Source organism: Myotis yumanensis, unplaced genomic scaffold (genome assembly GCF_028538775.1).
Source record: "Myotis yumanensis isolate MYYU_CA2020_CCGP unplaced genomic scaffold, mMyoYum1.0.hap1 SCAF_1, whole genome shotgun sequence".
NCBI lineage: Eukaryota > Metazoa > Chordata > Mammalia > Chiroptera > Vespertilionidae > Myotis > Myotis yumanensis.
The window spans coordinates 145,826,266-145,853,701 of NW_027223752.1; the positions used below are offsets into that span (position 1 = coordinate 145,826,266).

General features: G+C 44.4%; 1 non-coding gene across 1 annotated transcript; it reads left to right on the forward strand.

Moving 5' to 3' along the window:
* The first annotated feature begins 24,843 nt into the window (after positions 1 to 24,843).
* Positions 24,844 to 24,980, forward strand: LOC139001381 (small nucleolar RNA SNORA42/SNORA80 family). Its single transcript, XR_011469976.1, has one exon. It is a non-coding gene; the product is annotated as a small nucleolar RNA SNORA42/SNORA80 family (small nucleolar RNA).
* The last annotated feature ends 2,456 nt before the right edge of the window (positions 24,981 to 27,436 follow it).

The window sequence follows — 27,436 nt, forward strand, 5'->3', positions numbered from 1 at the left end:
GGATGCTCATAGAAGAAAATTCAGAAAATACTGAGTGATCAGAAAGGTTCCTTTTCCCCATTCAGTGTCCACCTCTGTAGCACTTTTTCCCAAGGATTTCCTGATTGCAGCAGTGTTTGCCACATATCTGTTTTGCCAGTTTTCACTCTGATTACATTTTCAATTAAGAAGGACTTTCCCCAAGAACAGCAACAGTTATTGCTACATCAGTCTACCCAGCTTTCTGGAGGCCTCTACATGCAAACCAAGTACGAACTGTGTACCACTGTCACACTGAAGCGCTGAGTAATGCAGGTGGAGGAATCAGAGCAATTTAATAGAATATTATTATTTTTCTCTCCAGGTATGATTTTCTTTGGCCACAGAAGAGAATCTTAATCATTTTCATGGATTAACAACTTTATAGATTAACCTCATAGTCAAGAACTTTATGTCCAGCTCTGATCATCAAATCAGTACACATATATACAGTGTAAAAAAAAGATGTAGTAAGAATTTGTTTGATGTTTGAGTAACTAGAGAGTTATGACTAATGAAATGATCATTGGATTATACGTTGGTGGGTTGGTTACATATCTGCTCCTCTTCGTTAACCAAAAAAATAAATAAATAACACCAAAACACACCATGAGTAACTAGTTTGACTTATATCTTAAGCTCTGAAAGGAATATCAAAATGTGAGAGCATTTTGGGCAGAGGATATGAATAGATATTTCTCCAAAGAAGACATACAAATGGCCAGCAGACCAATGAAAAGATGTTCAACATCACTGACCATCAAGAAAATGCAAATCAAAACTATAGGGAGGCCCTAACTGGTTTGGCTCAGTGGATAGAGCGTCAGCCTGCGGATTGAATGGTCCCAGGTTCGATTCTGGCCAAGGGCATGTACCTTGGTTGCGGGCACATCCCCGGTAGGGGGTGTGCAGGAGGCAGCTGATCGATGTTTCTCTCTCATCAATGTTTCTAACTCTCTATCCCTCTCCCTTCCTCTCTGTAAAAAATCAATAAAATATATTTTAAAAAAACTACAATGAAATAACACCTCACATCTGTCAGAATAGCTATTATCAATAAGTCAACAAACAAGTGTTGGAAAAGATGTAGAGAAAAAGAAACCCTTGTGCACTGTTGGTGGGATTGTAAATTAATGTTGCCATTATGGAAAACAGTATCATGGTTCTTCAAAAAATTAAAAACAGAATTACCATGTGACCCAGCAATTCCATATCTGAGTATTTGAAGAAATCCTGAGCACAAAATTGAAAAGATATATGCGCCTATAATAGCCAAGATATGGAAACAACCTCGGTGTCTATTGCTAGATGAATAAAGATGTGGTACACATACAGAGTGGGTAAAAGTAGGTTTACAGTTTGTATGGAAAATAATACAGTAATTAATAAATAATACAAGTATAAACTCTGTGTTTTGAATACTTACAGCTGAAAACCTACTTTTGCCCCACCATGTAAACAATGGAATATTACTTAGCCATGAAAAAAGAATGAAATCTTGCCATTTGCTACAACAGGAAAAGACCTAGAAGGGTATTATGCTAAGTGAAATAAGTCAGACAGAGAAAGACAAGTGCCATATGATTTCACTTAAATGTGGAATCTAAAAAAACAAAACAGAAACAAGCTCATAGATAATGGTCGCCAGATAGCAGGGGTATTAAGAAGGGATGGATGGAAAAGGTGAAGGATTAAGAAGTACAAATTGTCAGTTACAAAATAGGATTTAAAGTACAGCGTAGGGAATATAGCCAGTGATATTGTAATAACTATGGTGCCAGATCATTACTAGACTTATCAGGGTGATCACTTCATGGGTAATATAAATGTCTAATCACTATGTTGTACACTTGAAGTTAATATAATACTGTATGTCAACTGTAATTAGAGAGTAAGCTCATTTTTAAATGATTAATTTAAAACATTAAATTGACAAAATATTATATAATATTAAATATTAATGTTAAGTAGTATAAATAAAATATTAAATCAATATTGACTGCAGTGCAATTCAGATGCCAAGCACCCAGAGTTAGCATCCACTCCACAGTTTGGGGCACAGTCCCCAGTGACACTGCCCTTATGTCAGAGGCCATCTGAAAATTTGGGGGGCCCTACGCTACCTGCACTTCTGACCAACTGGGCTTCAAATTCAAGGGTGCTCCTACCACCCGGCCTTAGGTGCAATAATTCATTAGAAAGACAGAGCTCAGGAAAGTGCTATGCTTATTAGTACAGTTTTATTCTAACGGATACTAGTCAAGACTAGTCAGTGAAAGGACATATAGGTTGAGATCCCAAAGCAGAGCTCCTGCAGCCTCTCCCTAAGGAATCAGGACACATCACCCTCCAGCATGTGGGTGTGTTCACCAACCAGGAGCTCACCCAAGCCTCAGCATACAGTTTCCTTACATAGACATGACTGATTGAATCACTGGTGTGGGATTGAAGCCAACCTCCATTTCCACTTCCTACCCAGTGGTCTGGAGGCCGGGCTGCAATTATGTGCCTCAAAACACCTGAGGCTGGTTCTGAGTCAGGAATGGGAGAGAGGATCCCCTTTTAGAGCCCATAGGATGACCATTTCCACCTTGTCCATGCCATTTATAGTCCTGGATCCTAGGCTAAATTCTTCAAAGAATGGGTAATCCACAGACTTGCTTTCTACATCTGTCCAATTGCCTCTCCTTATACTCTGACCTTTCTTCCATATTAAAAGTCTAGTTCTGGGAAGCATGGGTGGGAGGCTGGCCTGCTGAGTGTCTTCTGCTCATCTCAAGGGAATGGGGGCCTCCCCAGGCTGCCTCCCTGCCTCTGTCAGGACGGGGGGGGGGGGGGGGGGGGGGGTGACGGGGGAGTGGGAGGGAGGTAGTGTCTGTCCAAGATGAGGTCCTGCAGTCTCAGAGCATGGGATGCCCTTCGTCTGACCTTTGATCTCCTTCCCTGAGAGTTAGGAACAAAAGAATATTTCCTCTTACATTTAGATGCTGATTATGGGGGAAGGGTGGTAAGAGATGCGGGTGGAGGGAATATTCTTAGTAGTCTGAGTATTTGGCTGATTGGTAACTATTTACAGCTTGTTTCTTTGCAGCGCATACCCCTTGAAATCATTTTCTTTGTAAATGTTAAAAGCCATATTAAAAAAAAACCAACCTTGATTACTCTTCTTTATGCTTCAATCAGCAGCATGTCAGCCTCTGAATAAACTGTAATTCCTCCACCATGCCTGTCGAGGAGAACATTTAGGCCACATTTTAAAAAATTATCTTGGCAGGGGTTTTGAGAACAATTAGCAATTAAAATAATCTATTTTCTACACTTTACAACATAAACATGGCTGGGTGGCTGATTTCACAGTCTCAGGCACAGCTTTGCTCAGAGAATCGTCTGCCCCAGTCCTGCAGTACCTGGAGTCACGGGGCGGTCGCCAGTGTCGGGAGGCAGCTCTAGTGCTACCGAATCTACTCCTGCATCATTAACATTAGAGCTGAACTTGATGCCTTGTCCTAAGGACATGCTTCTGGGAGTCACCAGGACCCCCCTCGTATCTCCATTGCTCAGGACCAACGTCTTCATAAGAAGACACCTGGCAGGGCAAGTGCTGGCAGAAGACCTGGTGCACCTGTGCTCTCCCTGGCACCCAACCACAGCAGACAGGGTGCTTGGCCTAAAGATAATATCCTGTCAAGATTATTCCCAGAGCAACAGACTCCTAGAACCATAAAATGCCGCAGACAGAAGAGAATGAGAAGTCACTGGGTCCAACCCCTGTGGATTTTCCAGAAAAACCAACGGAATCTCAGAGAGACTCAACTAGCTAGTGATGGCATGACTGTACCCAAGGCTCCAGAATCCCTAGGCCAGTTTCTCCCCTAGACGGTCTTTATGGGTGGAAATTATGTTAAACGGTTTCTCTCTTGCAAAAGCAAGGTGAGAAATATGCACAGCAGTTCAGGCATGATCCTGATTTCTGGCAGAGGAACGGACTTGAGGAGCCTCCAAGCTGCAGGAAATGTGGCTGTGCTCCGAATAAGTGGTGGCTGCCTGCATCACCTTGTCCCCATCCTCTGTCCTAGAGCAGAACCCGGAGGATTGCGCTGAGGCCCACAGCAGGGCCAGGACTGGGCTGAGGCAGGAGAGGCACCTCACTGGACTGTAGGCTCTCACTCTCAGACCCCCAGCTAAGCTGACATTTTACATCCTGGATGCCTCCTTTGCCTCACCCTTATTCCTAGGGATTCCCCAAAGGGTGTAGGCACAGGGGATGAAATGGCAAGGGGCAGCAGGGTGACCTGGACAGGGTACTGGCACCTGGAAGAGTCACCAAGATGAGGTACAACAGAGAAAAAGTAACCCCAGCAGGAGTCAAGCTTACCACAGGTGACCATTTCCTAGGTGACCTTGCCTAAGACATTTGTCACCCCTGGATCCCAGGCTAAATATCATTCCAGGATCAGAACAATGACTGCAGAACAATGACATCGCTCGGGCAATCCAAAAGCAGGGGACAATGGGAAGAACAAGCAACCTCCTGCAAAATGTCTTCAGTGGCTGGTGAAACCTAAACTAAAACTGAAAGTTCAGCACTTCCCATGTCTGAGCTAATGTTAGAGTTATTGTTTTGCTGTGGATTGAAAGTGGCCAGGACCCCAGAAAAGTGGCTTGGATTTATTAAAAAAAACAAATAGGTTGATAGCTTATGACACTGAATAACCACTGATGAAAACGATAGTAAAACTTTTATGTGCCTTTAAGCATTTTTTTTCTCTTACCATGATTTTTTAAAAATATGTTTTTATTGATTTTTTTTAGAGAGAGGGAGAGAGAGAGGTAGAAACATGGATGAGAGAGAAACACAGATCGGATTAACTGCCTCCTGAATGCCCCTCACCGGGGATCAAGTCCACAACCCGGGCATGTGCCCTGATTGGGAATTGAACCGTGACCTCCTGGTTCATAGATCGAAGCTCAACCACTGAGCCACACCAGCTGGGCCTAGTATTTTTATTGTTAATGTTTGTGTACTTCATGGTGATTATATGTAAACTAGAGGCTCAGTGCACGGGTTTCAGCACTGGTGGGGGGTGTGGCCTGCGGGATTGGCCTGCTGTGGGAGCACCGCTCATCCCGGTCAGCCGAGCAGCTGTGGACCCATCCTGTCAACGGCTGCTCCTGCTGCAGGAGCGCACTGCTCCTGCGTTGAGCATCTGCCCCATGGTGGTCAGTGCGAGTCATAGCAACTGGTCGACCGGTCATTCTGGTCATTCCACCATTTGGTCATTGGGCTTTTATTATATAGGATGTGTTTTCAAGTAATTTAGTCTACTTTCTCACCTGTTTTGCCTTTTAACCTGATTCAAGTTGATTTTCAATCGGTAATTCCTGCTTTCCTATTGTAAATAAGAGCCAGCTCATTGTGTGATCTGCCTGTGAGCTAGTGAGATGCACAGTAATGCCTGTGGGATGGGACGTTTGGGGCTCTCAGGTGCTGTTAGTGCAGAGAACGCTCTGACTCATGCTCCTGTAACTGCATTCATCCACATACACCGAGCGCTTGTTTTGTAGAGAACAAGGCTTCAGTTCTCTTTCTGGTCCCTGTGTTTGAACCATCCCAGGAAGGAACCCTTTTCATGAAAGTCTCCATGCGATCATGGACAAGGACCAGAGCCAGAAGCAGGCTGAGCTCTTCAAAAGACAGTGCAGGAGACTGGGCTCAGGGAGGGGATGGGATCAGGAGATGGTGCAGCACAGAGTTGGGGGCAGCCATTCTCCCAGCCTTTTCGGTAGCCTAGCACGGTCCTGTTACCTCCAGAGACTGTGGCCGCAGTGTGTGTGTGTGTGTGTGTGTGTGTGTGTGTGTGTGTGTGTGTGTGTGAGAGAGAGAGAGTGCCCACTGATGCACCATTGCTAGGGACCTGCACCAGCAGGAGCTACACAGCAGGTAAGAGATAGCCGGCTGCAGCCAGCTCTGGTGACTGCAGCTAATAAACCGCTTGGTGGCTGCCTTCGAGGTCCCCATTTAGAGACCCCCTGAAACGATGAGGAGACATCCGCTCACTATGTCCCTTTTAAACTATGTTTAGGGAACCTCGAACTATTGTCTGAGGCAATAAGAAATTGATAGTATTGTTTGAATGTTAAAAAAAACCTCAATGACCACCTCATTTAACTTTTATTTCACATCGCACCTCACGAACTTGGCTGGGATTAGGAAGCTGTATTCTTATTTTGTCATTTGGATGATCTTATCAAACCAGGCAGTAGGGGCACAGGTGGTTTGAAATATTAATTTCAGGTTTGAGAAGGCCAAACTTCCAAAAGTCCTCTAATCAGAGTTTGAAAAGCCCGTGGGTAACAATGGGCAGAGTCTGATAGCCTTTGGCTGCTGGCCTCCTCCCCGCCCGCCCGCCCGCCCACAGCGTCCCTGGCCCAGGCCCAGCCTGCAGAGCGAGCGAGCTCAAGCCGAGAGAAGAAGAGTGTCCCCTCCCGGTAACCGTGTTGCTGAGAACATGCCCCCCGTGGGGAACTATGCCGAGTGTTTGACAAACATCATCTCAGTTAATCCTAGGACAGCCCTGAGCGAGGTCTCCGTATTCCCATTTTACAGGTAAGGAGTTCAAGTGGCAACGTTTGGGTCCCAACCCAGATCTCTCTGATTCCAAAATCTCTGGTTTTTAGCACGACTCTATATACCTATCACAATTGTCTCCCTGGAAGCCAGAGAGAGTCGGAAAGAGCCGCCCAGGGCCCTGTGCCGTGAGCAGCTGGGGCGGGTAGGAGCCTGTCCTGGGCCACGCGCAGCTCGGCCCCACCCGCTGGTGGGCTCCTGGGCCTCGGCACAGACCTGCTCCTTGCGCGGATGGACTCTGCCCTCACCCACTTCTGTGCAGCAAACAGCCCCACGGATCTCCCAGTGACGACGCTAGTAGTGAAAGTCCTGCCCCAGAAAACGTGGCAGAGCCACCCACGGAGGCAAAAAGCCTGTTTTCATCACTGACAGATCAGCCGGCCGGGCCCCGTCTCTGTGACGGCGCCGACACAGGATGGCTGGGCCCCTGGAAAGATAAAACCCGATCACAGGAAGCAGCAGCAGGGAGTTGGGACATCAAACCCAATCAGCTCATAAAAACCCTGACGGAGCGGCCCTGGCCCTGATGGAGCGCAGCTGCTGTCCCCGCTGCTGTGGAGACCCCGGCGCACCAGTCACAGCGACACTGGCTTCAGGAGCGGAGCAGGGTGGGCTCTGGGCTCCGTCCCCGGGCAGCGTGAGGAGGGCTGGGTCTCCCTCAAAACCTCCAGAAAGCCTTTGATTGCTGTCAAATGCTCACAGTGACCTGCGGATTTCAAGAGCTGGATGTGATTTTTCTTAAAAAAAAAAAATTAGAAAAATAAAGAAATCAAACATATGGACGTCCCTTCTTTATGCTCCAGCCATATTAGTGTCATTTGGATCCATGAATGTGCCATGTGCCCCTCCTCCCTTGTAAACATACAGGACCTCTGCGTGGGACCCATCCCTCCCTCTTTCCGGCCCAAGTCCTATGACGCCCTGAGGGCTCAGCTTACTGTCACTTCCTTAGGAAACCTGGAGCTCCTAAACCAGGTCAGATCCTCCTGTCCTACACCCTGGATGCAAGTCACTTATTATACTTGCAATTCATAGATTATGTAATTCTTTAACTTCTGGTGATGGGCTGCAAATACCCCTATAATTAGCTGTGGTCCCATCCCATGTCCTCATCCCCCCACCACCACTCCCCACCGTGGAGGAGTCAAATGTAGGTTTAAATGCAAGTCTCATGGGTAGCTTAAAAGCCAGAGTCTGACCTTATTCTCCTCCAGAGCGGTGGGCCCTGGAGACATGGCCAAAGGCAGGGCTGGTGCTGTCAGTGGAGGTGATGAGCTGTTTTTCCAGGATCTGCTGGCGCCTGGGTCCCAGAAGGTGCTCAGTAGATACTCCTGGCCTCACTGAATGGATGTTGGAGGCGGGGCCTTCTGGGAACTGCACAAAGCACTTCCAATGGTCAAACTGTTCTGGTCTTCCTGGAGTCCTCACCCTGCCTAGAATGTACGGCCCTAGCAGAAGTATCAATCCATACAAATTCTTCTATTAAATAAAAATGTCTTAATGGAGAAATCAAAATCATTTTAAGGGATTCGTATTTTTGAACCAACTTTCACATAGTGCAGTGCAGGTCTTTTAGACGTGTGCTTTGAGCTGGAAATGAAGATAGAAGTTGTTTCTCTCTTGTCTACAGAAAGTGGTCTGTCACTATCTGGTCCTTGCCCTAGGCCTCGTGTAAAGATCAATACTGACCCTAAACTCTTCTTTTTGAAGAGGAAGGGGATTCCGGCTTAATTTTATTTTTTCCCAACAGCTAACACTCAAGGGCTGGGCAGACATACTGACCACCAGAGGAAGGGGCAAAAATATTTCCCTCAGGACTCTGAATTCCTTTCTTACATGGATACTAGATTCACCAGGAATTTACATATAGACAGTTTTTCCCTTTATTATGGAAGTAATAAATATTAAATTTGGAAAATTTAGAAAATACAGGTATGCAAAAAGGAGAACATTTAAACCACCATAATCCCAACACCCAGAAATAACCACTATGAATGTTTTGAGGTCATTTTCCCCCCATGAAAATACATACTTTTTATTTTATGAAAATGAAAGCACACTTGGTGGGGGGAATTTTAATACAGAAAGTATAGAGTAATCCAGTAGCTCTGACAAACATGAACTGGTGGTGATAATGTGTGGGTTTGTGTGTGCACATCTGCATGTGTCTGTAGGAAGACATGTTCCCCATCAAGTTGGCATCCCCTTCATTTCTCTATGCAATTCCAGTCCCCTTCCTCCTTTTCCAACAGTAATCCCAGCATCAATCCTCCCAGGCCATAGATATGTATGCACAGCATCCTCCCTTACCCACAGGTTCACTTTCTACGGCTCCAGTTACCTGCGGTCCCGAAAATATTAAGTAGAAAAATCCAGAAATAAACAATTCTTAAGTTTTAAAGTGCACACCTTTTGAGTAGTGTGATGAAATCTCATGCGGTCCCACTCCATCCTGCCCAGGACATGAGTCCTCCCTTTGTCCAGCGTCTTCACACTGTAGACCAGTGATGGTGAACCTTTTGAGCTCGGCGTGTCAGCATTTTGAAAAACCCTAACTTAACTCTGGTGCCGTGTCACATATAGAATTTTTTTGATATTTGCAACCATAGTAAAACAAAGACATATTTTTGATATTTGTTTTATATATTTAAATGCCATTTAACAAAGAAAAATCAACCAAAAAAATGAGTTTGCGTGTCACCTCTGACACGCATGTCATAGGTTCGCCATCACTGCTGTAGACTCTTCCCTGCCACCTGCTAGTGACTTAATAGGCACCTTGGTCATCAAAGAGAGAGACCACATTCACATAACTTATAGAAAAGTGATGTAAGTTGTTATAATTGTTCTATTTTAATATTGTTGTTAATCCCTTTATGTGCCTAATTTATTGATTAAACTTTATCATAGGTGTGTATGTATAGGGAAAAAAACAGTGTGCATGGGTACTATCCAGGCATCCACTGGAAATTTTGGAATATGTCTCCGAGGATATGGAGGGACCACTGTATGTCTGTATGTGTATGTGTCTCCTGTGTGTCTACATCATTTACATAAAAGGTGATGACTGCATAACCTGCAGCCTATCACTTCCACTCTACAGTTTTAGATCTGTCCATGTTGACATGTGGAACAGTAACTGATTTGTTTAAACAGCTGCATGCAGTCTGTTGTATGAATGTGTCACATTTTATTTACTCCTCTATTATTAAAATTTAGGTTGTATCTAATATTTTACTATTACAACCATTGCTGCAAGGAAGCCTCTCGTACGAATTTCCTTGGGCATGTCTTCTTAAGATGTGCATTTAGAACTGGGATTGCTGGGGTGAAGGGTATAAATATTTCAAGATGCCAAGTTGACTCCCAAAGTGGTTTTGCCAGTTTGTACTTCCTCCAGCAGGATATACAGGTTTACAGTTAGGTTTCCAAGACTTGGCCATTATTAGCAGCACGTGGGAGCTGCTATCGGAGAGTGGGAACGATGGTGGACTTTAGATTCAGACAAACCTGCTTTCAGTCTGGGACCCACCACTTACTAGCCTTGCAGGGCATGGCTACTGGGCATCTGCAAGGCTAGTAAGTGGTGGGCAGGTCCCTCAGAGATGACGAGACTAACATGAATCCTCCAGGATCTCATGGCGCAGCAGGGGTTCCGCCTGCAGCCAGCTACTGTTTGAATTCTGGCTCTGCCACTTCCTAACTGTGTGGCCTTGGGAACGTTCTTTAAGTTCTCTGTGTCCCTATTTCCTCATGCATAAAGTTGGTTGTTAGAAGGAGGATGCAATATAATGGATGATGTTAGCACAGTCCGGCATATATAATATCTAGCATTCATTATATGCCTACTATTCATGTCCAATTGAAATAAAGTGGGATGTGTGTACCACAAAGGACCTTTGTGGTCAAGTCCGATTTGCCCGGATAAAGAAAGTGAAGTTCACAAGAACCAGTGACTGGCCCAAGGGGACACAGCCAGTTACTGCCAGTCCAACCCATGGGGATAGAACAAGGGCAGCCATCAGTGTGCTTCGTCTGGCTCTTCAAGCATGTGGTGACAAGGGCCAGCTGGAATGCCACAAATGTGCAAACCACAAATCCTGCCCCTCAGGTGTGCAACTGCCATTCTTCTAAGCGGCGGTCTTGCAGTGTGAGCTGGCTGCCGTCACCCTTTCTTGATGCGGATTTGCTCCAGACATGACAGTGTCAAGCACATTGTTGTCAAACCTGGATGCTGAACGTTGGGGGTGCAGAGCCCTGTGTGTCCTGCTCACCATGGGAAACAGGACAGTCTGGTCCTGATTGTGGCCACGAACACATCAGAAACTCTGAGTGTCTGTCCGAGAGGCCTGGGGGAGGCGGCCGAGGAGAGGGTGGAGGCACAGCTAAGATATGCAAGTTGCTGGCAGCATATAACCATTGTGACCCCAAATATCCCGTTGCTGTTCCTATGATTTGTTATCTCACCCGGAGCAGGCTGGCACCGGGCACAGACAGGGGGGCAGGGTCTCCGGAGGGGCATGGCCACCAGCTGGCAGCACAGGCCCTTCTCCCGCCCCTGTACTTACTCTGTTCTGTTTCAGAATAGTTCCCAGGGTTTGTCACTAAAATGGACAACAAGGACATTTCCAAAGGCAATAGATATCATTTTCTTTTAAGAGTATATCACTTAGAGATCCAGAAGTTTCTCCAGACACAGAAATGTGACCGATGAGATTTCTGGAGTCTTTCTAGTGCTCTGTCCGTGTGCAGGAGGCATAGGAACGTGCTCTAAACACCTGGAAACCACCATACAGACATACAGTGGTCCCTGACAGCCTGTGGCACAAAAACAAAGTCCTGGAGCTCCTCCTGGACACATTGAACAACATGTCTTCCTTTCAAGACCCTCCCAGAAGAAGATAGAATGTAGTCTGTTTTATTTATAGATTCTACGGTGTGTGTGTGGATTTATGTATATGTATGTATGTAAATTGTTTATTTAAAAATCTCTTTCATCGCCTTCCTTCTCATAGGTCTTTCTCTTTGGATTTGAGATCAACTTTACAAGTGACGGTTGGTCATCAAAAACGCATTACAAAGCCAAAATGCTTAATGTGTCCACTTTCAGATTTCAATACTTTTTAGGATAGTCCCACTGAGAGTTGTATCTGAAAGAAAAGAAGCAGCAGAGTTGGGAAGACTGAAGGCGGAGAAGATGGGCAGGTCCTGGGAGGTGGGAGGGTGGGCCGCACAGCGGGGAGAGGCCAGCCTGGCGGGAAGCAGGGAGAGGAGGCGCCAAGTGCCACTTTGTCACGTGGGGTGGAAGCTGAGGCAGGTATCTCCACTGCCGCACGCTTTTCCCTGTAGAGATTAAGGCAGGTTCTTCGGGGCAGGGAGAGCAGCTCAGCCTGTGGCTGGTGAGGGGAAAGGAGAAGGAAGCTTCTGACTTCTGTGGACAGGCTTTCTTCACCGCGACAGCAGTTAGTATTAAAAACCTCACAACGGCCGGCCACAGACTGCTGGTGGGAGTGGAATCAGTGCAATCACTTAGGAATGTATTGGGCAGCGCGGTAATTTACAACGGTCTCAGATGCTCTGCTCCTTCTCCCGTGCAGAGGTGGGTTCCCCCCACCCCTCTATAGGAGCCGCCTCAGTGCCCCGCGGGACCCGTGGGAGGTGGCAGGTGATGCTGCATAGCTCCCAAGGCCCATCATAAACAGCCTTGCAGATTTCTGCCTCCGTCTCCTCAGGTGCTGGCTCTGGGGGAGACGGCTGCCACGTGAGCCATCCCACTCCCCGTGAGCGCCAAGCTGGAGAGGCCTCATGGAGGGTCGTGGCAGTCGCAGCCTCGCCTGGCCTCGCTGATGTCCCCGCTGCGGCACCAGAGAGGTGGGTGAAGTCATCTGGAACCTTCCAGGTCACCTGGTGGCCAAACCTAAATGGCCGTAGTCAATGCCACATGTAGAGCAGAACCACCCCCCAAGCCTACCTGAATTCATGGCCCACAAAATACATTCAAAGTGGTGGTTGTTTTAAACCACTGAATTTTGGGGTAATTTGATCGCCAGAACAAGGAACATCCACTACAGCTGAGCATTCCCGCACCTAGACCGGCCAGTTCCACTCCTGGGTAAATACCAACCAACTTAGTGTCTATTTGCACCGAAAGACATATGCAAGGAAGGTCATATCAGCTCCATATGCACAACAGCTCCAAACTGGAAACAACCCAAAAAAGGCAAGATGAGAACTATGCAACTGCCAGAGGGGGGCGGGGGGCACCGGAAAGAGCAGGGAGATGGTAGCAGAGAAGCGATGGGCTGTTTGTGACCTAACTAGGGGAGTTCCCAGTGAGATGGTTGTATGTTGAGTGTGACACCCATTGTCACAGCTAACCACCCCCGAAGAGGAGGCGCCTAGTGGCCACCTCCCTCCACCCCATTACCACGTGTGAGCCGGACCCTCTGAACCACACACTTTCCTCGCCTGTGTTTGCTCTCATCGTTGCAGGCTGACAGTGAGCCCAGCTTGTGTCTGGTGGCGAGAGGGAAAGCAGGGAGGGAGGCAAAAAGGAGAAACCAGTCTCTCACTTAAGGAAACTGGTGTAAACAAATAGTTACAGTACCACCAGACGGTACTCCAGATTTGCACACTGCTTTTGTGCTGGTCACTCGATTTTACACACCTGTCTTCTGTTTCCCTCCTAGAAAGGACATGCCTCGAGGGCAGGAATTGTGTTTTACTGACTTTTCAATTTCCATAGCATCCAGCCCAGGGCCTTGTGTGTGGGAAGTGCTTTAAACTCATTGTTTAAAAGATGGAAAAGCTGAGTTCAGCCAGCTCGTTGGGTTAATGGAGTCACCGGAGAGATCACCTTGATCTGACGTGAACCCTCCTCTGTCTGCAGAGTAGAGGCGATGGGCCTGAGGGTGAGGACAGGAGAGCATGTGAGGTACAACATGCAGCCAAGAACGAATGTCCCTTCCCTAGTGTCCCCTGACTAGGCACGAGGGTCCCATTTAAAGATGCAGCATTACAAAAATGCAGGCAGAAACAGCCCTTAGTCAAGAGGGGCACGCCAACCCCCAGGTAGAGGGACACCAGGAGGCACACAGTATCTCACTGGGCCTGCCCTTGTCCTCCAGGGGCTCCCGGAGCCCAGAGAGCCATGGACCCTCCCAACGTGGGAAGGCCTGTCTGTCTCCTCTCACAGCCAGGGCAGGTAAACCTCTGTGATCCATGTCCCACTGACCGGCTGTAGTTTAGAAACCGTGTGTGGTTTTGAAAGTGTACATGTATACACACACCACACACACACTCACACACATGCACACACACACGCACCTTTGACAGGATGCCAATTGTGCATTAACTTCATTGATTTTTTATCATTAAATATAGTTTATCCATCAATGAGAACTTATATTGTGTGGGGGTGTGTGTGTCATGGAACTCTAAAAGGCTCATAAACATTGCTCTAGAGTAGCCATAGATTCTGATTATTTCAAATGAAAAAAAAAAATCTCATTTATGAGACTTACCCAAGCCAACAGAGGACATCCTTCAGTCTTCCCACAGTTGAATCTTTGGGAGGTGGGGCGGTGTGCGTCAAAACACTGACATGTATTACATGGGCTTTTGCTGTAAACTAAGGCACTGCAGGTGGCAGAGTGGGATCAGGGGATTGGTAGCTAAAAAATTAATATCAATAATGCTATAGTGTCATATCCCTTTTGCATAGAGAGTAGACTTTAATCAATTTTATCTCCTTGATTAAGTTCTGGTTCCGCCTATATTGACCTAAAATCCTTAGCCCTTCCCCCTGTCTTGGCACACAGCAGGAAGTTTGGTTGTGTCTTTCCATTTTCCAAACAAGAGTTTGGCACCTGCGACAAATTGTATCTGGAGGAATGAGTAATTTTGCAAAGTTCCACCAGAGGGAGCCAAATAACTGCTTTAGAATTACTCAATGCCGGTGCAGGCTTCCTCTTTGGGAGGCTGCTTGTGAATATTCATTGAGCTCCTCTCCACCTCCCCTTACCGCCCCCCTCCTCCTCCCCCCTCCCGTTTTGCTCCTCCTAAGATGTTTTGAACTTCAGAAGTCACCATGGCACTATAAATACACATTTTGTATTTTCTTAACAACCCACAGACTTTAAACAAATACTGCTGTGGTGGCAATGTGAAGCTTCTCTGCCCTCTTAATAGGGAATAGAATAATTTTTTAAAATCTTGCCTTAGGAAGACAATAAAATTATGAGTGCACAGTGAGGAATAAATCTAGTCAAGTAAATTGCTGGGCTAGGGGGTGGGGTTGGGTTGTGGAAAATGATTTGTAATTGTAAACAATTTACCCAACAGTGAATCTTTCTTCTTATATTATGATATGGGTTACCTCTACGTTAGGAACCGCCTAGACAAATACATGTTTCCTGCTTCTGTCTAGCTTTAGACCTGTGGGACTGTCCATGAGTATCAGCAGCATTCTCCCGTTGGCAATGGCTGTGGCTGGGCATCTTATAGTGCAGGGCAGCTGGGAAAGGATGTGTCTGAATTTTAGCTAAGTTCGTAATACCCACCCTCACCTGTTCAACCACAGCTGGGACCAGTGGGTCCTTCTTCCAAGATCCCATCCACCTTGTTTGCACTATATTATAGCTCCAATTCCATCATATACTTATTATTATCAAATTTATCTTTATGCCCAAACCGGTTTGGCTCAGTGGATAGAGTGTCGGCCTGCAGACTGAAGGGTCCCAGGTTCGATTCCAGTCAAGGGCATGTACCTTGGTTGGGCGCACATCCCCAGTAGGAGGTGTGCAGGAGGCAGCTGGTCGATGTTTCTCTCTCATCTATGTTTCTAACTCTATCCCTCTCCCTTCCTATCTGTAAAAAATCAATAAAAAATATATATATTTTTTAAAAACCTGCTTAAAAATGTTATCTTTATTGTTGAAAGTATTACAGATATCCCCCTTTTTGCCATTGACCCACTCCTCTCCCCCACCTGTCCCTCCTAGACCTTCACTATACTATTGTCTGTGTCCATGAGCTATGCATATATGCATATAAATTCCCTGGTTGCTTTCTCCCCTCCCACCCACCCCCTCCTACCCGCACCTACCCCCACCTTCCCTCTGAGATTCCGCACTCTGTTCCGTGCTTCCATGTCTCTGGATCCACTCAGGTCATCAGTTTATTTTGTTAATTAGATTCCACATACGAGTGAGATCATGTGATACTTTTCTTTCTCTGACTGGCTTACTTCACTTTGCATGATACTCTCCAGGTCCCTCCATGCTGTCTCAAAGGGTAAGAGACCCTTCTTTTTTACTGCTGCATAGTATGCCACGGTGTAAATGTACCACAGCTTTTTTATGCACTCATCTACTGATGGGCACTTGGGCTGTTCCCAGGCCTTAGCTATTGTAAATTATGCCGGTATAAACATAAGGGAGCATACATTCTTTCTGACTGGTGTTTTGAGATTCTTAAGACATACTTTATACCTGACTTCCTTATTAAACTGTCAGCTCCTCGAGGAAGGAATTTTGTCTTAATTTTCTCCATAGCCCCAGAACTCAGCAAAGTACAAAGCACACACTAAGAGTTACTCAATGTTTATGAAATAAATAATAGCTTTATAAACAAGGTGTAAAATAATAAGACTAAGAATAAGAAAGTATTTACTATGTGCCTTCTCAAAGCACTAGATAGTGTTAACTCTGAATCTTCAGAAATGCCCAATAAGGTAGGTAATAGATACGGCCATTATCTACATTTTAAAGTGAAGAAAGCTGTGGTGGTTGAGGAAGCGAATTAGGTAATATTCCCAGGGTCAGGAGTGGTATAAACTGACACTGGGGTTTGAGCTCTTCACAATGATGTGGGAGCCAGTATACTCAGCCGTGGTTCTATAAACCAGAGAGAGGGGCTCCACAGATCTGTACCTGCTTCATGACTGTGCTAAGGGTGCTGGATAATTCACAATTGAGGAAACCTTGACTAGAGTAACATACATCTCACCTCATGTCTTAGGTACGGCAAAAGGCTAAGCTGTGGTAACAAGGCATCCCCCACCCCCAATACAGTGGCCTAAAGCTAAGAAAGCCATTTATTTCTGACTCATATAATAGTCTGGGGGGAAAGTTCTGAGCCAGTGAGCAGCTCTGCTCCATGTAGTCACCCAGGGAACCAGGCTCTTCCATTCTGGGCGCTGCCATTCCCAAGAGCCTTGCCCTCTGTGTGACTGGGGCTGGACCACACTATGTCCAAGTCACACCCAGTAGGAAAGTGGAAGAAAGCACCTGACCGGGCTTGTGACTAAATTGCCGAACATTCAACTTGAAAAAACAGCTGAAATACAGCTGATCTTGTCCAACTGGCGCATGGGCACTGAAACATCTGGCCTGGAGGGAGCTTGGGCAGAAGCTCTGAAAGCTTAGAGAGCAAAGCAAAGCTGGGGTTTTGTTGCTGTTGTTTTTTAGATTTTTAAAAAATATCCCCTCTTGCTTGGGGTGGTGACAAAGGGGTACCGGTGACTCAGGCAGAGATGAGGCATTGGAAGGAGAGGAAGTGCCCACCCACCCTTCCTACAAGCTATGGGCACCACTCCTAACGAGAGTCTGTCCAGTGGTTCTCAACCTTCCTAATGCCACCACCCTTTAATACAGTTCCTCATGTTGTGGTGATCCCCAACCATAAAATTATTTTCGTTGCTACTTCATAACTATAATTTTGCTACTGTTAATGAATCGTAATGTAAATATCTGATATACAGGATGTATTTTCATTGTTACAAATTGAACATAATTAAAGCATAGTGATTAATCACAAAAACAATATGTAATTATATATGTGTTTTCCAATGGTCTTAGGTGACCCCTGTGAAAGGGTCGTTCGACCCCCAAAGGGGTCGCGACCCACAGGTTGGCGACCCACAGGTTGAGAACTGCTGGTTTAAACCATCTGATGGGGACCTGGATACCCCTGCAGAGCCCAGGTCCATGGGGGAAGGAAGAGCAGCTTAAAACAAGGACATTCAAGGTGCAAGATTTGAGGTAGACCTAGCCTCTGGGTTAGGGAGGCCCCACCCACTGGACTACTTGGGGTTCCACCCTGCAGGGCTTCAGTCAGGTCGCCCAAGGACTGCCACAACTCACACCAGCCTGCACCACAGAACTTCCCGGGAGGCCCAGGACGAACATACCAAAGGGCCAGATCCAACAATATCGGAGTAAAACCCAACAAGCTCCACAAACAGGAGCTCCAAAGGTCTTTTGTTTTTGTTTTGATTGGTTTTTCTTTCTCTTTCTTCTTTTTTTCTTTCATATTCTCTTATTTCTATCTTTTGTTTTAGTCTATTTTCTTTCTCTTCACTTTTAAAATTTTTCATTTTTAATTTAATATTTTTCTTTTTCAGTTTTTATCTTCCTGTTCTATATTCTTCTATTCTATTCAGTATTATTACTTTTTAAAATTATTATTTCATTTTTTTCTTTCTTTTATTTTTTATACTTAATTTTATTTCTTGTCTCTTCCTTCTTTGTTTTCATATTCTCTCCTTTTTGCATCTCTTTTTCTTTCTTCTCCAGTTCTTTTGGTCTCATGTCTTTTAAAATTCTTTTTATTGTGTATTTTTGTTTGTTTGTTTGTTTGTGTTTTAATCTTTATGTTGTGTTTGTTGTTTTTATTATTATTGTTGTTTTATTTGTTTTTGTGATGTTTTTGGTTTGGTCTGGTTTGGTCTTGTTTTGTCTTGTCAGCACCTATATAACAGTTGGCAGAACGTGGAGCAGGTTGAGACTCACAGTCAACAAGCCTGAGGGCTGATACCATCCATGAATGGAACATCATTCAAGACCCAAATACAACAGGACAAATTCCTAGAAATATATACACTCTTCTAAAACTTAACCAGAAAGAATCAGAAAACCTGAATATGTCAATAACAACTAATAAAATTGAAGCAGTAATTTAAAAAAAATCCCAGTAATTAAAAGTCCTGGACAGGATGGCTTCAAGGTGAGTGTTTTACCAAACATTTAAAGATGAACTAACACCCATCCTCCTCAAACTATTCCAAATTAGACCGGATGTAATTCCAGACATCCTTCAGGACAAAGCTGGGGTGGAGGGAAGCCCGGGTCCCGGGTGCCACAGGGAAACCGGTGCTGGCAGTTGGAGGAAGGAAGGTCTACTCTTGCATGAGTTTCATGCATCTGGCCTCTAGTGTATAGATAGTACTGGAAGTCCTAGCCACAACAAAATGACAGGAAGAAAAAAATCAAAAGCATCCAAATTGGAAGGGAGGGAGTAAAACTCTCTTATTTGCAGATGACATAATACTGTACATAGAAAACCCTAAAGACTCCACCAAAAAATTACTCAATTTAATAAATGAATTTGTAAGGTAGCAAGATACAAAATTAATATCCAGAAATCAAGGGCATTTTTGCTTTTTGCCTCATTACTACAGAGAAAGCAAGATGGGTCACCAGCAACACTACTGGAGCCATCGAGGAAATTCACCCCGGGTTCTCTCTCGTTTTTGCCGCATCTGCTCAAATTGCCAGGGTCTCATCCCGAAATATGGCCTCAACATGTATGCCTGTGTTTTTGTCAGTACACCAAGGACATAGGCTTCATTAGGCTGGACTAAGTGAACTTCCATGAATGGGTCATTCAAAACATCTACCTTATGATAGAATGCTATCTCTTTGTACATAAAATCTTTAAAAACTTCCAAAAAATGTTCTAAAATTGATTGTGGTGATGGATATAGTGAACAGTGAATATACTAAATATACCCAGAGACATTGAATTGCACATTTTAGATAACTGACTTGTAAATGGAATGTTAATTAATCCTCAATAAAGCTATTAAAAATCATATGCAGCCAGAACAAAGGGCTCACACTAACAAGATGAAATGTACCGTAGCTCCAGGAAATGACCAGCTTGTAGACTTTGAAAATCTGCTGCCCACATGCAGGACAGGGGCAGCATGGCTTGACAGTGACGCCAGGGAGGGGGGTAAGGATTTCAGCGCATCCTAAAGTCAATATGAACAAACAGCATGACGGGACTGCCGGAGCCATTAAATATGCTGAGTCAGAGGCTGTCCTCTCCCACGGAAACTTCCAGGGACGGTGATGAGCTTTAAAGTGCTCTGGAAAACAGAGTCAACAAAGACAACACTCACAGCTCTAAACTCACTCTTAGGAAGAATGAATAGGAACAACTGAATTGTAAAGGTAGTTATTGCTAAGGCTTCCATGTCAGAGTCTCAGGCCTCTGGTCATCAGACTCACCGGTATAGGGCCTGTTGTGGCTCGTATCTACATGTGGCCCCACCAGAGTCCAAGTGAGGGGCTGCCCAGACCTGAGTGTGAAGCTCCCTCAGTACAGGGTTGTTGGCTGGGGACTTGCCCTGCCGTCCTGTTTCCAGGCTCCCTGGCACCAGTGACAAGGGAAGTGGGGTATCCAGGAACCAAAAAGGTTTGAAAAGAAGAAAATCAAAATCATGGCAGGTAAGATATCTTAAAAATCTCCCCAATTATTTTTCTTATCAGTAAGCCAGCCTCTCACTCCCAATACATCCTAAAATGTCAGCTTTACTTTGGTTCATTTGCACTGCACACCTGACCATAAATAATTTGAGGACAGAATGGAAAGTTAGAGCTGTGGATAGGACCTTCTGCCATTGGTTGGACTGGATCTGGAGTTTACCTTTGGGCTCCCTGACAGAGAAAACTGAATTACTCAAATAATTTTCATATTCAGGAAAGAGGAAACATACTACATTTTCAAGAAATAAAAGATTTACTGGTACCGCAGCCAACAGAATTTTCTGACCTGCATCTTTGTTTAAGAGGTTAAAATCTCGATAGAGAAAAATCCATTTTAAATAAAATTTTATTTTATAATTATATGTGTTGCTGAGATGTTGCTGATCTTTTTATTATTTCTACCAGAGTTCCACATGGGTCAGAAATCAGTTTAAACAACTTAATTTCTGCTATAATTCAGACACACACACACACACACACACACTCCAGCAATTATTTATGTACCTCTTATGTATTAGCATTGGAGTGAAATAAGAAGAGAAACCAGAGAATGAGAAGGGTATTTGTCTTCTAGAAACTTCATTGGGCGCTAACAATACTTACAGGAAATCTTTTGAAATCTGAAACAGTAGAAACGTAGAGACTAAGGTGGGTGGCGGGCAGGGACCTCACCTTGTTGTGTGGGAGTTCCAGAAGGAGAGAGCAATGAGAACCACATTGGTAAATCAAAAAGGTCAGCATGAAGGTCTGGAAACCCACTCCCAAGAGCTCTGACCAGCCTCCTCCATAAAGAGGGCAGGGGGCTCACACCCACCCAGAAAGGCTGGTCCTGTGCCAACCAGGCCAGGTCACAGAACCGCCACGCCATAAGCCTCGTTACAGGACAGCCTTCCCCCACAACAGATGCAACCCCACCCAAACAAGAGAGTTTGGGGACAAAAGAGACCTAAATCCCTGGGCCAACCCCCCCCCCCCCCGCCCCCCCGCAGCATTGCTGCAGCCTCAAGGGCCAGGTGGCACCCAGGGCAAGTCTGCTATGCACTCCTGGGAACGGGCATGTTTAATCTGCTCAATTAGAAATGTAACAACTTCTTGCCTCCATTAGCCAAGCTGGCAGGGAGAAGGCACCGACAGCCATATGTGCCAGAGTTGCTAAGCAAAAACTGAGAAAGCACAACCCAAAAGTAACCTCCTTTAGAATGACAGGCATTCATGAGAAAAGCTACTGATGTGCCCAACTCTTCCTGGATTTCTCTACTTGGTCATCACTGTGGGATTGGGATGGTCAAGGGCACAGGCTACATGTCTCTTTTCTTCATCTCTAAGTAGATTTCATAATAATCATACCTACTTTTCAAAGATTAAGACAATGCAGATAAAGTGTTTACTCCTGATATCTGAAACATAGAAGTTTCGTTGATGTTGTTATGATCTTCTTGATTGCTAGCATTTTTAGTTCCTTCATCGGATATTTCTAGTTCCCCCACCCTTCTGGAAACATTGCAAATATGTTTTTTTGAGATGCAAGGGAAGTAGGGTTCAACCATACCACTAGCATATCAATGTCTCATTAACAGGTCAATAGGGGCCTAAGCACATCTGAAAAGTTCAATAAACCCAAGGATGTCACTTCCAGGATTGCAATGCAGCCACCTCATTTACAGGGCTTGCTCACCTCCCATGCACTCTGCCTCACCAGGAGGAAGCCGGCAAGGGGAGAGGGCCATTTCATACTTTCCCACTCAACCTCCTGCACTTTCCCACTTCCACCCAGGGCCTCCTCAGCACAACAATCAACCATTTAATATAAAGGGGCTGTGGGAGGTAGAATAGTGGCCCCCTGAATACACCCACATCCTTATCCCTGGAACATGTGCCTGTGCTAGGTTCTATGGCAAAGGGGAATTAAGGTTGCAGATGGAATTAATGTTATTCATCAGCTGATTTTAAGAAAGACTGCCCTAGATGATATTGGTGGGTCCTAAGATCACAAGGTGTTTAGAAGTGGAAGCAGGAGGCCAAAAAAAAAAAAAAAAAGAGAGAGAGAGAGAGAGAGACAGAGAGACAGAGAGACAGAGAGATGGAAGGAGATGGGACTAGGGAAAAATGGCAGAGATGCAATGTTGCTGGCTTTGCAAATGGAGGAAGAGGCCATAAGCCAAGGGATGGGGGCAGCTTCCAGAAGCTGGGAAAGACAAGGAAACAGATTCTCCCTAGAGCCACCTTCATATTAGTCCAGTGGGACGTTCATCCCACATACTGTAAGAGAATAAATTGGTATTGTTTTAAGCAGCAAGTCTGTGGTCATTTGCTATGGCAGCCATCGAAAACTAATACGGGGTCTTTCTGTCCATAACCTGGTGACACTATTCTGCCTCTCTGGGTGTATTAGTCATAGAGGTGGCACACATGATTTTTCAGATGTCATGACGCAACAGGCTAAGCCCCATGCCCTACAAATATGGGTACAAATTGTCATCACACATGAAACCGTAATGAGAGCCTGCCCTAGGAAGACAGAATGACAGCGGGCTTAAGGGGGGCCAGCAGTCGTGGGCATGTTTTGAACTGCCCAAGCACCCATGTTCTGCCTCACGAACACTTCTGTGCTTCCCAACCTCATCAGCAGCACAAACCCATGGTCCCCAAGGCTTAAGAGATTATACATGTGTTAATTTTTAGCTAATTTTCTTATTTTTATTCATCAGAGATACATATGACTTCCAACCAAAGCTTGTGATCAGCTTGAAGTAGCTGGAGCTCCCATCCTGAGTTCATAGAATTCCAGGCAGAAACAAAGGCAGGAAGCTTTAGAGATCCCTCTCAGTCTGGTCCTCAGTAAATGTTGGGCTTCTCCATGTTTTCATTTAGTATTTAAAATACTTGGTGAAGCTTCATTACCACCTCCATGGCTTCATAAAAGCCCTGGATTGAGAAACACTAAAAAATATTTTAATTGTGTGATCCTTTTAGTTCCAGAACTTCATTCCTCAGTATCTAACTCCTTTCACCCAAGTGTTCTCTCTGGATGCCTTTCAGCTCTGTGGGTGGGACACTTTTTTCATTGTTTGGGAGATTCACTTTAAGGTCAGCTTAGCTTCTGATCTGTTCAGTAATGGTGACATCATTGTGAACCTTGGGGACCCCATAGTATGTTACAGAAGTTTTCCCCCAGTCTGTCCCTGGGAAGGAAGGTGCTGAAAACAAATTCCCTGGAATCTCTTTTTAGGGCCCATATGCTCACACTCCAGAAAGAGTTAAAGCACATGCCTCCTGCACCCGGGAGTGTAAGCTGTTAGAACTACTGTGGGAAACAGCTCTGCATTATCTACTGAGGTTAACGACTGACATACCTTATGACCCAGAAATTTCATTTCTAGGTTTATACTCAGAGAAATGTCTTTACACGTGCACTAAGAGATGTGTACAAGAGTGCTCATTACAGCATTATTTATAACAGTCCAAACTAGAAACATCTATGGGAGAATTCTTCCTAAAGGTGTGTTTGCTCATAAAGGCAATGAATGAATGTTGCTATATGCAACCAAGATGTATCTCATATTTATAGCGTCAAATAAAAAAAGCAGGCACAAAGGAATGTTCTCTGATTCCATTTACATAATATTCCAAAAGCAGGTGGAATCACAGTATTTAAGGATTCAGACTTAGGAGACACAATTGTAAAGAAAAGGAAAGAAATAGTAACCACAGAAGACTAATAGTCATTACTCCTGGGGACCAGGAAAAGGATGGTGACTGGGAGGAGACACGAGCGTGACTCCTGGGGCACTAGCCATGTTCTATTTCTTCACAGTGGTGGTGCTTGTCCCGTGGCAAATCCCTGGGTTGTATATTTGATACATTTTTTTTCCTGTCTGTGTGTTATAGTTCACACTTTTTAAAAAATGTTTTAAATCTTTATTGTTGAAAGTATTACAAATGTTCCCTTTTTTTCCTCCCATTGACCCCTTATAGGCCCATCCTGCTTCCTCAGGCCTCCTAGTTCACACTTTTTCAAAGAAAGTTTAAAATTTTTATTCTGAACAATTTCCCTAAAAGAAAATTCCTTACCTTTGAACTATTCTTACTTTTGATTTTTTATTATAACACATATTAATGAGCCTAAGAGAACATTGAAGAAAATCAGAAAACTGGGGAAAATATCACCTCTAATTCTTTCTCCCAAAGGAAAACACTGTTAACATTTTGATATATTTATATTTCCTTTTAATCCTTTTCTATGATTGGTTTTTAAAATATTTTTCTTTGTGACTGTAGATGACCATTTTTATTTAAATTTATATGTTTCACTTAACATTATCCTGTAAACATTTTCAAAGTAATTACAAACACTCCATATGATTATCTCACTGATCACATAGTTCACTAGCATTTGGGTTGTTTACACTTTTTTTTTTTTTCTATTTATAAATAGTATTATGGCAGAACTTTGTGTTTAGCTTTTTACATATTTCAAATTATTTCCTTAGAATTCACCCCTGGAAATGGAGTTTCTAAAACCTAAAATAGTACCTTTTTGAGGCTTTTTATCCAGAGTCTGTCTCTTTTCCAGAGTCAGAGTTCAAGGAGCTTAATAAGTCTGAACCGGCTCATCTTAGGTCATTTAGAATAGCTCCTCCCAGAGCAAGACAATGGATTGATCCTGGGCCCTTCTCTGTGGGCCTCTCATAGTGCATCTATGCCAGGGTAAATTGCAGCCTCAAACCATTGCCCAGCTTCCTTACCTGTGGGCTGGGAGCAATGAAGGGGGTTGTACAGTGTAAAAAATATATAGCTCGACCTATGAACCAGGAGGTCACAGTTCAATTCCCAGTCAGGGCACATGCCTGGGTTTCAGGCTCGATCAATAATTCTCTCTCACATTAATGTTTCTATCTCTCCCTCTCTTTTCCTCTCTGAAATCAATAATATATATATTTTTTTTAAAGAATAATTTTGTTTGGTATTTGTACATCCTCAATTCACCAACTGTTGCCATTTTTGTACTGTAAACTTTATCTTTTATGTATCCCCATAAAGAAGTCTAGAGAAAAACCAAGATGGCGGCATAGGTAAACACCAGAGTTTGCTGCCTCGAACAACCACTTCAAAAATACAACTAGCCAAAACCGGTTTGACTCAGTGGATAGAGCGTCGGCCTGCGGACTGAAGGGTCCCAAGTTCGATTCCGGTCAAGGGCATGTACCTGGGTTGCGGGCACATCCCCAGTGGGAGATGTGCAGGAGGCAGCTGATCGATGTTTCTCTCTCATCGATGTTTCTAACTCTCTATCCCTCTCCCTTCCTCTCTGTAAGAAATCAATAAAATATATTTAAAAAAAATACAACTAAAACACAGAACGGACATCATCCAGAACCACAGGAAGGCTGGCTGAGTGGAAATTCTACAACTAGAAGGAAAGAGAAAAGCATACCGAGACTCAGAGGAGGCGCAGTGCAGAAGTAAAATACTAAGGTACAGAGGCGCACATGGAGCGGGCTGGTGGCTGAGGGCCCGGTTGTCGTTTTCAATTGGGAGGGAGTCTCAGGCTATGAGCCCCAGTTCTAGGCGAATCTCTGGGGACCCAGACTCATACGGGAGAAGCGGGACTGTCTGGCTTTGGTCGGAACTTGAGGGCAGCTTTCTCTTGGAGGGGCTTGCAGCGATTGCTGAGACACTGAGAAGCTGGGCCTCTGAGAGCAGCCATAACTGCTAACCCCGCCCTGTTGATCCCATGGGACCCGCCCCGCCCAAGCCACTGGATATAGAGTTCAAAACCACACTTTTAAAGTTTTTCAAGAATTTTCTAGAAACGGCCAATAAACTTAATGAGACCTACAAGAAATCTAATGAGACCCTCGAGGTTGTGATAAAGGACCAACTAGAAATTAAGCATACACTGACTGAAATAAAGAATATTATACAGAATCCCAACAGCAGACTAGACAATCAAAGAATCAAGTCAATGATTTGAAATACAAAGAAGCAAAAACACCCAACTGGAAAAGCAAAATGAAAAAAGAATCCAAAAATACGAAGATAGTGTAAGGAGCCTCTGGGACAGCTTCAAGCGTACCAACATCCAAATTATAGGGATGCCAGAAGAAGAGAGAAAGCAAGATATTGAAAACCTATTTGAAGAAATAATGACAGAAAACTTCTCCTACCTGGTGAAAGAAATAGACTTCCAAGTCCAGGAAGTGCAGAGAACCCCAAACAAAAGGAATCCAAAGAGGACCACACCAAGACACATCATCATTAAAATGTCAAGAGCAAAAGACAAAGAGAGAATCTTAAAAGCAGCGAGAGAAAGAGACTCAATTACCTACAAGGGAATACCCATACAACTGTCAGCTGATTTCTCAACAGAAACTTTGCAGGCCAGAAGGGAATGGCAAGAAATATTCAAAGTGATGCATGCCAAGAATCTACAACCAAGATTACTTTATCCAGCAAAGCTATCATTCAGAAGTGAAGGTCAGATAAAGAGCTTCACAGATAAGAAAAAGCTAAAGGAGTTCATCACCACCAAACCAGTATTATATGAAATGCTGAACGGTATCCTTTAAGAAGAGGAAGAAGAAGAAAAAGGTAAAGATACAATTTATGAGCAACAAATACACATCTATCAACAAGTGAATCTGAAAATCAAGTGAATAATCTGAACAGAATGAACTGGTGATTATAATAGAATCAGGGACATAGAAAGGGAGTGGACTGACTATTCTTGGGGAGGAAAGGGGTGAGGGGGATGCGGGAAGAGACTGGACAAAAATCGTGCACCTATGGATGAGGACAGTGGGTGGGGAGTGAGAGAGGAGGGTGGGGTGGGAACTGGGTGGAGGGGAGTTATGGGGGGAAAAAAGAGGAACAAATGTAATAATCTGAACAATAAAGATTTAATTAATAATAAAAAAAGAAGTCTAGTGGATAAATTTTCTTTGTTCAGAGCTTACTAGTAGTCTAGCTTCATCCATTATTTTAAATCAGTTAAACCTGAAAAGGAGTAAAAATTAGATGAGTTATCAGCTGTTAAAGTGTGTATACATTTTTAGGGAGCACAGGGTATTCAAAAAAAAAATATATATATATGTCACTATATTCTATCTAATAAAGAGGGAATATGCTAATTGACTGCCACACCCTCAAAGATGATGGCACCCACAGCCACAAGATGGCCAGCAGGGGAGGGCAGTTGAGGGCAACCAGGCCTGCAGGGGAGGGCAGTTGTGGGTGA